We start from the raw sequence: 17,947 nt of genomic DNA, 5'->3' as shown, positions 1-17,947 counted from the left end.
CCAAATAGTTCACTTCCTGAAGCATTACACAATAATGCATTTCACTTTCACTTCCTTTAAAGTGATAATAAAACTTTACATATACCCAGTGAATTAACTAGCCTCAAGTGTTGCACATAGATTAAACAAATCCTCCTACATAAATTGTAGCTATTTACCTGCAGCCCTCACACCTTTACAGCCTTCTAAAATACACAGGTCTAGAAGGCAGGGTGTCTGGATTTGATGTCACATGTAGCCGGGAGCTGAGTGTAATCTGAGACCTGAGTGGAGGGAATGGACACACCCCCTATACACAGCCTCATAGGGAAACATTGACAGCTATGGTGGGGTGGGGCAGTCCCTCGGGAGTCTTGTGTCGCATAACCTGTCAGAAGTGACTCATGCAGAGAGCAGACAGAAATCACACTAGGTGCTCTGGCTTGAAGCAAGTGCACACTGTAGAGGACTATGCTCTGTTCATTTTTCATTTCAGAGGTTTACAACCACTTTAAGTCATGGCACCACCAATGATCATGTGCCTATAGCAGGCAGGCTTCTTCGGTTAGAACTCATGAAAGAAAAAGAGTCTAGAATGTATGTGTTTATATCCACAGATAAGGGTCTGCAGGGATATTTTCTAAAATGCTTGCAATGTATATAATTGATGTGTAGAGGTTTCTCTTTTTCTGCAAAGAAGAGTCACATTTTTATGTACCGTATGTGTCTTTTATACTATCTATTATTCCAGTGATAATTTATTTTATAAATGTTAAGGGCTCATTCAAATTCTTGTGCATTGTGTAAATGCACCTTCATTAGTGCGGATTGTGTCACACATTTTTGTGTGTTGTAATAAGGCAGCCCATTCATTTTGAAAGGATGGCCAACACACAGGAATGAAAACATAAAATGTACATGCAGCATTTTTTCTGTTGTATTGCACCACATGTATTATATATGTTGGAATTGCATTGCCTTAATGCATCTTGGTTCCGTTTAAAATGAATTGCACTGCACTAAAGTACATAACATACCACAATGCATCACAGCACAATACATATGTGTGTGATTTGGTCCTCAATGCCTTTAAACAACACACTTTTTTCATTATTGATAACACAGAAGCATTCTTTTAAAACTAAAGGCAAAGCTTATAATGAGGGAGAGTTATACCCCTGTCAGTTTTTTTTTATTTTTTTTTTTTTTTACTTGCCAGCTATGTCCCATGGGGGAGATTTCCCTTCACTTCTGTCCCATAGCCAAAACAGTAAGTGAAAGGAAATCCCTGGAAAATGAGGGAATACTTGGTTATCACCAGGGCTACCAGAACTAATGTCCCCATTGGAAGATTACTCCTCTGTTCTGAGGACAACCCAACATTTTCGATTTTCTTTAACTTTCGGTCATAATAGTAAGCATGACAAATATAGAGTGTGAATCTTCCTTATGGTGGCAAAGAAAGCAATAAAAACCTGACAGGCATTCTATTCCCCCTCCGCTTTATCCAAAACTAAAAAAGTTTTGCCTTTAGTATTCTTTAATGAGTAGAAGAAAGGGAGTTATAGGAGGGAATGGAATTTTCGAGGTTTTATGACTGCAAAGCCTAATTTGTTAAGAAATGTGTAATAGGTCATAGTCATTCTTAGTTATGTGCGACCTGTGAAGCTACATGGTGAGCCATCTGGTAAACAACTTGATATTCATGTCATTTTAACTGTCACAATAAGCACTAGTAGCCAGTCTAGGAGGGCCCTCAGGGGAGGCAAATGCTTGTACTGCACGTCCTCTACATTCTCTGTACTTTGGAGATGTGAATGTTAGTGCAAATAGAAAAAGTACCACGGACAGTACTCAAATGTTTTTGCTGCACTTTGTAAAACAGGTACATTGTCACATTACAACGTTTTCACCCTACTACCTCACAGACTTATAAGACACCTGTTAGAGCAGAGATGCCAGTTTCAGGGGTCACATGGAAAGTGATCTCTGTTTGATTTTTTTCATTCCAAAGTTGGTGGGGGAGTAGGCATGAGCAAAATTGGTTAATTTTGCTTTGCAAAATACAGTATCTCACAAAAGTGAGTACACCCCTCACATTTTTGTAAATATTTTATTCTATCTTTTCATGTGACAACACTGAAGAAATTACATTTTGCTACAATGTAAAGTAGTGAGTGCACAGCTTGTATAACAGTGTAAATTTGCTGTCCCCTCAAAATAACTCAACACACAACCATTAATGTCTAAACCGCTGGCAACAAAAGTGAGTACACCCCTAAGTGAAAATGTCCAAATTGGGCCCAATTAGCCATTTTCCCTCCCCGGTGTCATGTGACTCATTAGTGTTACAAGGTCTCAGGTGTGAATGGGGAGCAGGTGTGTTAAATTTGGTGTTATCGCTCTCACTCTCTCATACTGGTCACTGGAAGTTCAACATGGCACCTCATAGCAAAGAACTCTCTGAAGATCTGAAAAAAAAATTGTTGCTCAACACAAAGATGTCCTAGGCTATAAGATTGCCAAGACCCTGAAACTGAGCTGCAGCACGGTGGCCAAGACCATGCAGCGGTTTAACAGGACAGGTTCGACTCAGAACAAGCCTCGCTATGGTCAACCAAAGAAGTTGAGTGCACGTGCTCGGTGTCATATCCAGAGGTTGTCTTTGGGAAATAGACGTATGAGTGCTGCCAGCCTTGCTGCAGAGATTGAAGGGGTGGGGGGGTCAGCCTGTCAGTGCTCAGACCATACGCCGCACACTGCATCAAATTGGTCTGCATGGCTGTCATCCCTGAAGTAAGCCTCTTCTAAAGATGATGCACAAGAAAGCCCACAAACAGTTTGCTGAAGACAAGCAGACTAAGGATATGGATTACTGTAACCATGTCCTGTGGTCTGATGAGACCAAGATAAACTTATTTGGTTCAGATGGTGCACGTGTGTGTGGCAGCAACCAGGTGAAGAGTACAAAGACAAGTGTGTCTTGCCTACAGTCAAGCATGGTGGTTGGAGTGTCATGGTATGGGGCTGCATGAGTGCTGCCGGCACTGGGGAGCTACAGTTCATTAAAGGAATCATGAATGCCAACATGTACTGTGACATACTGAAGCAGAGCATGATCCCCTCCCTTCGGAGACTGGGTCGCAGGGCCGTATTCCAACATGATAATGACCCCAAACACACCTTCAAGATGACCACTGCCTTGCTAAAGAAGCCGAGGGTAAAGGTGATGGACTGGCCAAGCATGTCTCCAAACCTAAACCCTATTGAGCATCTGTGGGGCATCCTCAAGCGGAAGGTGGAGGAGCGCAAGGTCTCTAACATCCACCAGCTCCATGATGTCATCATGGAGGAGTGGAAGAGGACTCCAGTGGCAACCTGTGAAGCTCTGGTGAACTCCATGCCCAAGAGGATTAAGGCAGTGCTGGAAAATAATGGTGGCCACACAAAATATTGACACTTTGGGCCCAGTTTGGACATTTTCACTTAGGGGTGTACTCACTTTTGCTGCCAGCGTTTTAGAAATGAATGGCTGTGTGTTAACTTATTTTAAGGGGGCAGCAAATTTACACTGTTATACAAGCTGTACACTCACTACTTTACATTGTAGCAGTGTAATTTCTTCAGTGTTGTCACATGAAAAGATATAATAAAATATTTACAATAATGTGAGGGGTGTACTCACTTTTGTGAGATACTGTAGGTCAATATATGGTTAAAGGTAATGGAGCACAAATTATTATGGCTTAAGGTGGTTTTAGATGTTTGTTTCGGCCTTTAAGGGCTTTAAATTGCTCTTACATGTTTTTTGTTTCTTTAATTTATTTACACAGTAGGACAATAAATAAACAAGCAGCTTAAAAAAAATTAGAGACTTCTCATTGTTTTTTTTTTTTTTTTTGTATTTATTTATTTATTTATTTGATTATTTGTATTGCTTTCAAATGTTTTTTTATTTTTGCTATTTTTTTAGTGTTATATATGCGTATATTTTTAAAAATGTGTACAGTCCCTTTACATTTTTCAAGTTGCTATTTGAACTTTTTTCCAACTGTCTAAAGAAAAGAAAACACAAAAAACAACAAAATATACCCAAAAAGGAAAGAAAACAAGAGAGCTCCAAAGTAATTTTTCTACATTTTCTACAATTTTGTACAGTCTTTTCTTCAAAGCATGCTTGATCATGAACATGCATGATGTAATAAAACAAAATTAAAAGCACAAAAAGTTGAAAAAAGGAGCTAAGTTCCTACTTTTTAAAGAAACAAAAAAACAAGCTCCAATAACCACAATAAATGTGAAAAAAGCAAATAGTTTTTATTGCACTTTTAATGTATCTTTTAATTTTTTTTATCACTGTAGCGCTACCCCCAGAGGAGCTGCTGAATTGTTTTGTGATCTCTCTGCACATCTGAAGATGACATACCTCATCCATCCAGCAGGTACAGGCAGTGCTGGGACGGGACAAGGTCATCTAGACATGCCAAATTGCACCCCCCCCAGATGTATGAGCATTATGTGTCAGCAAAAAATCCCCTCCCCCAAAACAAATCAAGCACTAATCTGCATGTTTACCCTCTAAGCATAAATCCCCCCTCTTCTCAGTACAAATCCACCCCCCTGCTGAAATCTCCCCTCCCAGCACAAATTCCCCCCCACCTCAAATCTTCTCATTCCACATATGCTCCCAGCACAATCCCCCCCCCCCAAAAGAAAAGTTCCCCTTCCTAGCACAGATCATTTACCCCTCAAATTTTTCCTCTGAGTAAATCACCCCAGCACAAATTCCCCTCGCACAATGCCCCCCCCCCCCAAATCCCCTCAAAGCTCAAATACCCCCAAACATCCCTGGTAGCACAATTCCCCCTCTCCCCAAAAAATTCCCCTCCTAGCACAAATCCCCTCCCCCATAAATTACCTTTTCTAGCAAAAAACAAGAAAAAACTAAATCCACCCTCCTAGAACACATTCTCTTCCCCCATCCATCCTCTTAACACAATTACTCCCCCCCCCCCCCACCAAATCACCACTCCTAGCACACCTCCCCAAATTTGCCCTCTTAGAACAATTCTTACCTCCTGCTCTCCTTGTGCTGCCCCCCATCTCACATGATACCGCAGTGCCCAGGGCAGCTGTCCCTCCTGCCCACCCCTTGTCCCGGCCCTGGGTACCAGCACACCTTGAGCTATTTCAAAGAATATATTAGTCTAAGCATAGCCTAAAAGATTAGAGAATTAGCAAGTGTATGTATACAATCAATCAATAAGACAATAACGTTACAGTACATCAGCCTGCATTCCTGGCACACTCCAGCTATGCTCGAATGACTGACTCCTGTATGCATGCGCGGGGTGACATCATCCTCCATCAGCCAAAAGGAGGCCAAAAACCTGACACATGGGGAGAAGTCGACAGGGATGTATCACTGGGACATGGAGGTGAGTATATTCAGGTGTTAAAGAGAAAACCTTTCTATGTTCATTTACATCCATCATGCGGTACCTTAAAGCACATTATGTGCAATAGTATGTTGCCGTGCCATTCAGTACAAATGAATGTGCATGCACTGCAGCGCACCACAACTCATATTAACACTCGACCATTCATTGTGGTGTGCTACATGGGGAAAAATGCGAAATGGATGCAGTGTAAAACGCATCAAATTTGCATATATGTGAACCCAGCCTTACAGTAATGAACAGCACAGGACTGCATTTACTTAGCTAAATAATATAAAGACAGTCCTCGCTTGCTAGAACAGTTCCAGTTTTTTCCCACTGGCCAGTGATTGATGAAAAAAAATAAAAAAACGTTGGCCGGCAAAGTTGGGGCCCTTCAAGAGCACAACCATTCCCAACAGACAACAGATTAATTTGTCCAATGTTATTCTCTTACCAGACCCAGGGTGCCTTCCTCTGGGGACATGTGCTATGGTTAAGGCAAATTCAAATCTCAGACAGAGACAGAAATTGCTGTGAAGTCCCTCCTTTCCTTCTTCAGAAGCAGTAGTGTAAAAGAAGCTCAGTTGGAACCAGAAGACCATTACATATTCATGCTCATAATTATGAGCAAGGGCTCAATACAGAATGGTCATTGGTGCGCATTGGCAAACGTATTAGCATGTGCCCAAGAAGAATTGGGCATATGCGCATGTGCGTGAGCACGCACTGGCACCAAATAGCCTATTTAAGCTAAAATGTGGCATGAACAGATTGCTGAGTGGTCTACAGCTAGTTCCTGTTTACCTGTGCCTTTACCGGCTATATCTGCCTACCCATTCTTACCCCCGGTTTGCCCTTGACCTATCCCTGGATTCCTGCCTGCCTATTGTGACCTCAGCTTGTATTCTGACTCTGCTCCTGTGTTCTGTGCCCTAGTACCCGACTGTGTACCCACTCCGGCCTGTATCCCTACTCTGCTTCTGTCTTATCTTCCTGTACCTTCGCTGCCCAGCTGTTGATGACCTTTTGGCTTGAGTCCCGGCTACACTCCTGCCTACTAATCAAGCTTCACCGTTTTCTGCCTGCCTATTGTGATCTCGGCTTGTACTCTGACTCTGCTCCTGTCTTGTGCTTCTGTGCCCTAGTACCCAACTGTGTACCGACTCCGGCCTGTATACCTTCACTGCCTGGCTGTTGATGATCTTTTGGCTTGAGTCCCGGCTACGTTCCTGCCTACTAACCAAGCTTCACCGTGTTCCAGTTTCTGGTTCCTGCCTGGTGATCCACAGCCATCTGTTTCCTGCAAACCTCAGCTGGCACTGCCTGTTATACCGGCCCTTGTGCCACTCTGTGTCCCCACACCTCCTATCATCACTACCAGTGGTGCTGGACAAGAGGTGCAAGATCTACAGCTCGATCTCCACCAGGTACATGACAAGTAGGAGTGCTCTCCTGTACAGTCGGATCTCAGCAGGTGTCCAAATCACACTAACATCCTCCCAGACAGAAAGTTCCTGATCTCTGAAGCAAATGAGTAGTCTTTTGCTTCTCCCACTTGTGGTCAGCTATGGCAGGGTTATGTTCAGCCAGCAACAGCAGTCCAGTCTCTTCCCCACACACCTGCTTGCCTCAAAACAGTCTACTGCTCTTGCCCCATCCCCCCACCAGCCTGCTCACCCACTCTCCTTGCACTGTTACATCAGCCAATCATTGTTCTCCAGGCTTGAATAAGACCCAGCCAAGATGGCTGCCCCTTGCACTGGAGACACTCCATAGACGAGCATTTCAATGTGGTCTCCTTAAAGATGGCTGCTGCACTTCTGCAATAATGAATATTCAGTTTAACCCTGTCCACACTGCAAGAGGATAATTCAGAAGCAACAAAGGAGGAAGTTCCACAGCAGTTATCAGCTACAGTCTAGGTTACATCACTTATCTTTTCACTTTTATGAATGGTCTGTGCTTATAAACACACCCATTCATGTATTTCTCTGGTGTAAAGTAAGGACATTGGTGAGATGACTCAGGATATAATAATGGGTATATTTGTTTTTTTGCCTCAGCCTATTCATAAACAATTTATCCATTTATTTGGATGCAGATTGTTATGTAAATAAGTAAGATTTTTATTGAGTGGATTTGAATAAAAATGAAACCCTGTCAAAAGATTCTGAATGTAAAACGTGAACTGAAGACATTGACAACTCACATCCAAGTTAGGCAAAATGTCAGACTCATCCCTAGTAACAAGGGATTAAAATATTTCACAGGCAACCAAAGAACCTAAAGAGTTATGACAGGTAGACCTGATACTGTATATGTAGCACCCTCCTAGATAGGATGCTAGGATAATTAGGTACGTTTAATTTTTTTGTCTCCTCTGTAATCGGTGGAGCAGCTTGTGATTGCGTTGATCTGTTCTGGACTTCACTGGCTGCAGGTTCGATTGTTTTCCTCTGCATTCTGAAGGATTCTAGAATGTAGTGGGTAGCTTGGCTGAAATTCTACATATGTGCATCGGGGTCCCAGTTTGGACAGAGTTGGGGGGCCTATGTTTCTGAGAATCCTTGGAATTAACTGAAGGATTTCACTGGGAATCTGGTTTGGGTAGCTCATGGGTGGATGTCTGGCTGATATTGACAGGAGGTATCTGGTTATCAAGGGACATTGTGTGTACAGAGCTGAGTTTGGGATACTAGCAACTGCTTGCTGTTTTCCCTCGTGCACACATGCCAGTGATTGCTTGGGTGGGGACAAATAATACAACGTTGCAGTGTTACTCATTCCCTGGGCTTCTATTAGATGTACTGTGCTAAGAAGTATTGCCAAAGTGAAGAGTGTCCTCTTATTATTGTACAGTGTTGCTGGAGTGCTCTTATCCCATGGATAGCACTACATATAGGTAATGCATTTTGCAAGAGCTCTTGTCGTAATTAAAGTATTCACAAAGCCTGCACAAGTTCCTTTTTGTCTTAAAGTGAACCTGTGTTTTGCCTATGCAAGAAAAAGCAACAGGCTTACTTACCTGCTCCATCCCACTTCTATATACTTTCCTATTGTACTCTTGCCCACTGTTCCCTTACCCTGCCAGAGTTAAAAGAGGAAGCCCTAGGTAAGTTCCAGGTCAATCTTGTAGGAGATAATGTATTAAGAAATGTACAGCTGTTCGCCTTGTAAATGTGAATAAGCAGCTATACTTTTTCCCTGTAGGCGGATGTACTCCGGTTAGGAGATGGAGCACATGCTCAGTTAGAAAGGTTATTGGTTGGCAGTTGGAGAGGTAATTGTGACCAGTGAGAGAGTTCTACATTTTTTTTTTCCATTTTCTTCATCAGAGAATAAAGTACTTTGATGACTTACTGACCAGCAATGCAGTTGGAATAATACTCTTTTTAGGACCTGTTCACACCAGAACGTGGTACTGGAAACCTGTGTTCCATGCGGGTTTACTGCACCGTGTTGTAAATTGCACTGGGGTCGATTTACAAAACTGGAGAGTGCAAAATCTGGTGAAGCTGCACATAGTAGCCAATCAGCTTCTAACTTTGGCTTGTTCAACTAAGCTTTGACAAAAAGACCTGGAAGCTTAATTTCTGTGCAGAGCTGCACCAGATTTTGCACTCTTCAGTTTTAGTAAATCAACTCTACTATGTCAATGTTAACTTAAAGACACCACAAATGCAGGTCACAAATGCAGTGTGTTTGCCTACATCAGATTGCATATGCAGAGAAAGGATTACCAGCACCTGAGCTGTTGGAGTCTGGAGTGGTGCACTGTTGGTGACAACGTGGATTACTTCTGTACTTGGGGACACTGCATATGCATATATTAAGGAGGAAGACACGCACTTTTTTCCCCTTAAAATCAGGGGAAAATCGTGGGTGCGTGTTATACGCCGATCCCCGCCGATCTCCGCTCTGCTGAGGGCAGAGGAGCGAGCGCCGCCGATATCACATAGCAAAAGTGTACTCAGCTAGTCTCGGCTCCGCTCACAGTCAGGCCCAGTCCCACCCCTATGATGGACATAATACAGGTCCAATTGCGGGACTGGGCGGGCCTGCGAGAGGAGCCGAGCATAGCCGAGTACACTCGGCTTTGTGTATGTCGGCGGTGTTCCGTGTAGAGCTCATAATCAGCTGTTGATGTTCGGAGACTTTCGGCATCTCCTATGTCCTCTGTACTGCGCAAGCGCTGCGCCTGCGCAGTACAGGGCGGACGCTATCTGATGGGGGACATTATTCGACAGGACACCAGCGCTCGCTCCTCTCCCCTCAGCGGAGAGGAGATCGGCGGCAATTTTAAATAATCAGCCTGCCTGGGCAAGTCTGCAATGACACAAGGCTGTAATGGTAATGACACAAGGCCTCAATGGTAATGACACAAGGCTGCAATAGTAATGACACAAGGGCTGCAATGGTAATGACACAAGGCTGCAATGACAATGACACAAGGCTGCAATAGTAATGACACAATGCTGTAATGGTAATGACACAAGGTTGCAATGACACTGGACAAGGCTGCAGATTAACACTGATAAGGCTGCATTGATAGGCATTTAAATGTAAGTTTTTTTTCCTTAAACTTCCCTCCTAAAAGTTTTTTTCCTTAAAAATCCCTCCTAAACTTGGGGTGCGTGTTATACGCCGATAAAGACGGTAATAATAAAAATGCTATAAATATATCCCCTATCTTGTAGATGCTATAACGTTTGCGCAAACCAATCAATATACGCTTATTGTGATTTTTTTTTTTTTACAAAAAATATGTAGAAGAATACATATTGGCCTAAACTGATGAAGAAATTCGTTTTTTTTTTTTAAATGTTGGATATTTATTATAGCAAAAAGTAAAAAAATTGTTTTTTTTTAAAATTGTCGATTTTTTTTTTTTTTTGTTTACAGCGCAAAAAATAAAAAAACTGCAGAGGTGATCAAATACCACCAAAATAAAGCTCTATTTGTGGGGAAAAAAAAGGACGTCAATTTTGTTTGTGTACAACGTCGCATGACCGCGCAATTGTCAGTTAAAATGACGTAGTGCCGTATTGCAAAAAATGGCCTGGTCATTAAGTGGGTAAATCCTTCCAGGGGCTGAAGTGGTTAAAGCTGCACAGTTTGCTTTTATCTACAGGTACCCCTTACCTGCATAGGCAGTTTTTTTTTTTTTTTTTTTTTGGTAAAGATGAACTATGCCTTTAAGCACAGTGCTTTTATCAATATAAATATATATATATAATATATTTTATCAATATAAAGTATCAATAATACTTGTAAGAAGGGCTGCTCTTGCTATTCTATTCAGTTAATCATTTTCCCATGTTCAATTATTGCTGTAAATAGTATTATCAATATGTGTTCTAATTTAAATATTACAATTTCAATCAGTCTGCTATAAGCTAATACCTGCCAGTGACTTTGTATGTTTATAATGACACTTTCCCATGTTAAAAGCCAATTGAGTAATGGTTATCTAGCTAGTTTATGAAGGATAATGTACATATTAAATGCCATATGTGGACAGGATTTACAGCAGCCATTTTTAGTGTTAAAGCTCCCAGGTCTATTCCTGTCTTGGTTGCCAGGGACGACTGTATACTATGTTCTTGGCAGGGTGCTTGGAATCTCGCCCCCTCCACCACATCATTGGCTGAATGACAACCCTGGTCGCAATGATAACATAAGCAACCACCAGATTTTTATTTGCATGTCAGGTTCCAATTTATATCTGTAATTGATGATATTATCACAATACTGTCTTCAATTAATAACTAGAATGTGTAACAGAAAACAAATACAGACATCCTATTTCTATTTGCAGCGCATGATCCTCAGATGGGCTGTTGCGTTAACTAATAAGCCTTTTAAAATTATAATCAACTAGCATCAAAACCTTTTTTTGATTATTGGTCAAGATGAAATAATAAATTATATTTAAAATCCATACTCTTACTTAGATACACAGGCATGTCACAAGTCAGAGCGATGGTAGCAACCACCTATTGTTTAGAGCAGCCATTCTCAACCAGGGTTCCTCCAAAGGTTGCTAGGGGTTCCTTGAAATGTGGCTGACTGACCTCCTATCTTAAGGTGTCTGCATAGTTCTGGGGTCAATGCTACTTGGTAGAGCTAGTTGCATGAAGCCATCAATCTTTTAAGCCACAGGGATTGCATTTTGACCACCACTGTAAGGGCTACCTCATTCCACAACACCACAAATGTAAGGGGAATTTTTTTAACTGACCACCAATGAATTGGTTTTAGTAAGGGTTCCTGGAGAATAGAAAATGATTTCAAGGGTTCCTTTGGGGTAAAAGGGTTGAGAAAGACTGGTTTAGAGAGTGATGTAATCTGCAAATTATCATCATTTCCTGCTCTTTTACAATGATGAATTCTACTTGAGCCACTGAGCAGTAACAATTTCAGGATATCTTTAAGGGTCAGTGCAGAATATCTAAGCAAGGCTATTTTCTCAAGTCATCTTCCAGGACGGCACACCTGAGAGATGAGGGGCTCCTCCTCACAGGAAACACGTTCAATCAACAGCTGTTTTAAGTCCCCACCTTTCCCCTTGATCCTCAGTTTTTGATTGTGTTTCTCCCTACACAGCGAAACTGTTTGTTTTTTTCCAAATGACTCGAAGCCTGGGGCTGGTGGTCTCCACCTGGGAGCCGGACCAAATGCCTGGGAAACCTTTGGGTCTGGCAGGATATATTTATCCTTCCTGGGGGGGTTCCCCTATCCTTTCCTCAGGGGGGCAGCAGAAACTGGAAAAGCCCCCCTGAGAGCTGAAGGCCCCTGGGTACAGTGGTGTACCCAGAACTTCAGGGGTCTTTATCCTGCCTCCCCCTTTCCTGTCCAGGCGTCCATTCAGATGGGGGTGCTGGCCATCAGTTCTTTCCAGGGGGATCGTATCCCCTGACTCCTGGGCCCCTGGTAGCTCGCGTGGGCTGCTGGGGAGGGCGCCGGCCGACACTGAACAGGGTAGTGTCAATGGCGACAAGCACCCGTGTCATTTTCAGACTTCGGGAAAATAGCGGCGGCGTTCTTACCCAGGAGGGAAGGCTGAGAGTCAGCAGGAGCAGGCACCCACATCCTCCTTTCGCTAGGCGAGGAGGCACCAGTTCACTACAGTGGATGTCTGCCTAAACCACCTCAGATGGAAATTAGGAACATAAGGCATTGCTCCCCCCCCATGTGTATATACTGACTGGTACAGTGCAGGACACAGCCTAACCTTGCAACTCCCTATGGGGACAGCAGTTGGGGGGGGGAGGCACTTTGGCGGCTATCCTCCTTGCTTGTGGACCATAAGGATGGAAAAGCAAGCCCGGGGGCTGTGGCAAAAAGGGGAAGACGACAACTGTGAGTACTTTCCTTTGCCTTGGGAATTTAGCTGCAAAATCCCCAATTCCAGCCAGATGGTTTCTGGGCATTTGAGATAATCTCCCCTGGGGTCTGGATTCAAATAGCCCAGAAGCTTCTGCTAAAAACACCAGCCGCAGCTCCCTCTTACATCAGAGATGCTGTATGGTGAACAAGTGGTGCAGAGGAGCAAGTTTGCCTAAACCACCTCAGGTGGGAAGAGGTAGGTAAGGCATATCTCCCCCTTCCCTGTGCATATACTGACTGGTGCAGGACCTGGGGTCTGGATACAAATAGCCCAGAAGTTACAGCTAAAACCACCAGCCACAGCTCCCTCTTACAGCAGAGACACTGTGGTTATCGCAACAGTAGGTTGCAACCTCTCCCTACATGCCCGATTGTGGTACATTAGTAAGGGTTAAAATAGTGAAGGGGGGACCTGGTAGATACAAAGAGCATGTATACCACTGAACAAGTTATTCATTGTGCAATAGTTGAAGGATTCAGGAGTAAGCTCCCCTGGTCAGCAGGTGCACTAGGTTATCCAGCCCTATTAGCCCAGCTGCTAGGAATCTGAAGCTTAAAGGTGACCTAACTTTCAACGATGGGCAGGGACCAAGCTTCTGTGTAGCACAGTAGGGGTTCCCTTGTGACAGATCCTCCTTGTGGGGGTTGCTTGCTATGGGTAGCTTTTCATAAGCTCCAACCTCCCACTCCACCTTTACACTGTGGTTATATTATAGTGCAGGAGGTAAGAAAAACCTCTTTGTTGGTTTGGGCTACAGTCCACTCAGTGGCAGATCTAAAGGCGATTTACCATAAATCGCTTCCTATATCCTTTAATTGAGGTTTTTCGGTGCAAACCTATGCAAGAACTACATGATTGCTTGTTTTAGCCCTGCAGGTAGCTATTTAGCTCCAGGCTAAATTGGTAACCACCCTTTCTAGAGGCTGTCTTAAATTGGTCTCTAGGGCTGGGCTCGTTGAGACTTTAGTTGCTGATCAGCACCACCTGTGTATGAGCTGGCTAGCATTTGCTCAGTCTACAGAGGTAAGGTAGGACAACAGCTACTATAGTAGGGTGTCCAACCATTTTAGGATTTGTTCCTTCACTGTTGGTGTTAGTATCTACAGCCCAGGTTATGCCTATGAAATAAATTGCCCCTGTTTGGTTATTTCATAAAGGGATACACTATGACTTCTTCTTGGCTGCACACCAGTAGACCTCAGTAGTGAAGGTTTGTCCTTGCTGGGGTGTTTGGTGGCACAGCAAAAATACACATTGAGATTTGTGATATCTTTGCTCATGAGGGGTATATTGTACATCAGAAATGCACTGCACTGAAGCTTGTTTGTTGTCCTTTATATCCTAAAGGTACTGCTTTGTTTGGCTACAGATCAGAAAAATACAACAATGAAGGTGGTCTGTACTTTCCGGTTTTGTGCCGAATGGCAGAAATGCACATCGAGTCTGGTGACATCTCTGCTCATAATTGTTATATTTCTGCACATCAGACATACACAAGATTGAGGTCTGTCTGTGGGGTTTTATGTCCTGTATTACTGCCTTATTGGTTGCTTATCCGAAAGGCAGTAGTGAAAACTGACGGTCCTGATTTGTTGGGCTCCATAGCAGAATACAAATTGAACCCGTGCCAGGGGTAGTACCTATACTGCGTTTGGTAATCAGTGCAGCACCACAAGGTGGCGTCGTGCCAATTTAGACAGTGCTATTAGCGGCAATGGCTGCTGATTTTAGGCATGCGATTTGACATGTTGAGTCGCATGCCAAATCACTTGAATATGGATGTGCTATCTCTATTCAGAATTGTTATATTGTTGCACATCAGAGATATATAAGATTGGGCTCTGTCTGTGGGGTTTTTTGTGTCCTGTAATACTGCCTTATTGGTTGCTTATCAGAAAGGCAGCAGTGAAGATTGATGGTCCTGATTTGTTGGGAAATACAAATTGAACCTGTGCCAGGGATAGTACACATACTGCCTTTGGTAATTGGTGCAGCACCACAAAGTGGCGTTGTGCCGATTCAGACAGTGCTATTAGCGGCAATGGCTGCCGATTTTAGGCATGCGATTTGACATGTTGAGTCGCATGCCACATCACTTGAATATGGATGTGCTATCTCTATTCAGAATTGTTGTTGCACATCAGACATATACAAGATTGAAGGTTGTCTGTCCTTTATGTCTTACATATACTGCCTTATTGGCTGCATATCAAAAAGAACACAGCAGTGAAGGTTGCTTGTCTTTTTCTGATTTGTTTTTGCTGCTCAGCAGGGAGACACATTGAGGATGGTGGCATCTCTGCTCAGTATATTGCTACACATCAGACATACTCAAAGATTGAAGATTCTTTGTGTCCTGTATGTCCTATATTTACTGCCTTATCGTCCGTATCAGAAAGGCACAGCAGTAAATGGTGTTTCTCATTGATCTTCCTTGCTGCTTCTTACGGATACACAGCAGGGGGTTGTTGGCTGCACTCCTCCAGGGAGTCACAGCATTGGGGACCCCTTGCTTGTTCGACCTGAAAATTGCTTTTCCTGCGACCTGTGTAATCTTGAGGTCTGTGGATCCAGTAAGCAGGGACTGCTGGAAACGCTGCGATCTGGAGTCGCACAGTCACGAATGTACCCATTGGAAGCCATAGTGTATGACTTCTCACGCGTCTTGCAGTCCCAAGTCGCAGGTTGGGTCCCACGGGTGTGGGAGCCCTAAGCTTATCTGTCCCTTCTGGTTGAGGTTTTGCTACAAAGCAGGAATACTCATCGTGGAGTCATTGCCTTATTTTGCAGCAGACCAGAAAGATCGCAGCTGTAAAGGCTGTCTGTTGTTTCTCTGTTTTTATGTTGCTGCACAAAAGAAATACTCAACATTGAAGCTTGTTGGTGCTTTCTGTTACACAATGTAGGTTGCTTGTGTCCTTTCTCAGTGTTGGTTTTATCTGACTACAGTACAGAACTGCATAACACAAAAGATTGTCTTATAACTGTACTTGGTGGTTCGTCATAAATACGCAACATAGAAGTTTGGGTCTTTCTGTCTTATCTTTATGGCCTTGTTTTGCTGTACATCAGTAAAACAACACTGTAAAGGGGGTTCCTGTCCTTTCTGTATTTATCAGTTATGACCTAGCTAGCTGCACTTCAGAAATGCGCAGCATTTAGGGTTTGTTTGTGTCTTAATGCTTACATCTTGGCCACACATCAGAAAACCAGACTGTGAGGACTGTTTGTCTACATTGAGGTTCAGATTTGGGTCTCTTCCCATATTTGATATGTCGGTTTAGCTAGTCACACTCAGATACACAACATTGTTGTCTATGCTTGTGTCCTTTCTGTCTAAATCTATTGTGCTATGTCCACAATATATGGTCTTTTTATATGTGATATTAATAATACATGTATCACCTTTTGTATTTCAGCCTTCTCTTCCATGGAAGGGCCAGGAGTTCTGGCTGCAGACGTCACATGTCAGAAAGCCTCGACCCCTTAGATTCAGGGATGCCAGAACCCTTTCCTAGGGTTGAAGCCCAATAGGGTTATGGGTCACTGGAGGAAGGCGATAATGTATCGCCCTATTTAATAAGAACTTGGGAAGTTCTGTTCAGAGGAGTATTATGGCCTGAAGATGAAGTAAAAAGATGTATACCCGACCGAATAGGTTACAGCTAGGTGCATGGCCTTCATTTCGCCCTTCTAGCAAAACTAGATGTAGGCTGAGTAGGCTCTCAGGCGTAAGTAAAACTATAGATTGGGCATGCCTTATACCCAGGGATTAAGCTTCTGTTAATCTATTTCCCTTACGTAGGCTTCCCTTCAGTCTTTGCTGAAGTTAAAATAAAAATGAACAAAAAAAGTTGTCTGTCAGGGGCCCCCCTTTTTTGGCAGTTTTATTTCCCTGGACAGGTTTGTGTTAAGACAGGCCCCCTTATTGATCAATGTAGTGTCCTTGTCTTACAACACAGGTTTCTGATTAATCTTTTTAGTGGTTTTAAGCAGCACCTATAGGCACAATAGGCCATGGTTGTTAGATATGTGACAGGCAACATTGATAACCTACAAGTTTAACCAGGGCTTTTTTTCAAGGGGAACTTGGTGGAACTCAGTTCCACCACCTCTGGCTCAGACCCTTTGGTGCCTGCTCACCACAATTACTTGTAAACACAGAAGTTCTATTTTCTATGTTTACAAGTGACAGCTCTGCACTCTGTGTGTAACCCCCATGAACTCTGCACTCTGTATGTAATGCAATCCTGATATTTAATGCCCCTTTAAGACCTTTCTACTGTTTGTGAAATATGACCACACCCACTATTTGATGTGATTTGGAGGGTGTGTGTGGGGGGATGGGTTTTGGGGGGGCGTGGTTGAGTTCCAGCACCTATTGTTTGAGAAAAAAAGCTCTGAGTTTAACATATTTTCTGATTCCATCTTTAAGAGCCCACTCCACCTAGATCCTGCATCCGAAGCAGAGAAGGCAGGGACATCGGTGGAGTAGACCTGCAGATCAGCCGCATGATCCAGCTAAGATACCTTCATCAAGCATATGGAGTGAAGGTAAAGCTCACTGCAGAACCGAGGTTTGCCAAGAGGGTCTTGCAGTGGTCCCACCCCAAGGTAGGCCTGAGGTACTTGATTATCCTCTCAGGTGTGCCGTCCTGGAAGATGACTTGAAAAAAATACCAGTTACTTACCGGTAACTGCCTTTCTAGGAAATCTTCCAGGACAGCAGGCCTACTTCCCACCCATTGGAGAAAATTTTAGAACACTAGACGGTGAGTGCTTATGAGGAATTATTTCCCTTGTGAACCGGGTTCAGGAGTTACTTCTATACAGACTGAGGATCAAGGGGAAGGGTGGAGACTTAAAACAGCTGTTGATTGATTGTGTTTCCTGTGGGGAGGAGTCTCTCATCTCTCTGGTGTGCTGTCCTGGAAGATTTCCTAAGGCAGTTACCGGTAAGTAACTGGTACTTTTTTTTATCATTGTGACTTTAATATTTGATTATTAGTCACTTTTAACATTACAGACAATATAATGTAGATAAGTGTAACCAGGCGCTGGACTACAGTACAACGAAGAGGAGGACATTGTCTTACTTCTTTACCCCTTTCTACAGAGATATTGAAGCCATACTGCA

The sequence above is a fragment of the Aquarana catesbeiana genome, linkage group LG02 (genome assembly GCF_042186555.1).
Source record: "Aquarana catesbeiana isolate 2022-GZ linkage group LG02, ASM4218655v1, whole genome shotgun sequence".
Classification (NCBI taxonomy): domain Eukaryota; kingdom Metazoa; phylum Chordata; class Amphibia; order Anura; family Ranidae; genus Aquarana; species Aquarana catesbeiana.
Note: the sequence above shows the minus strand (reverse complement) of the source record.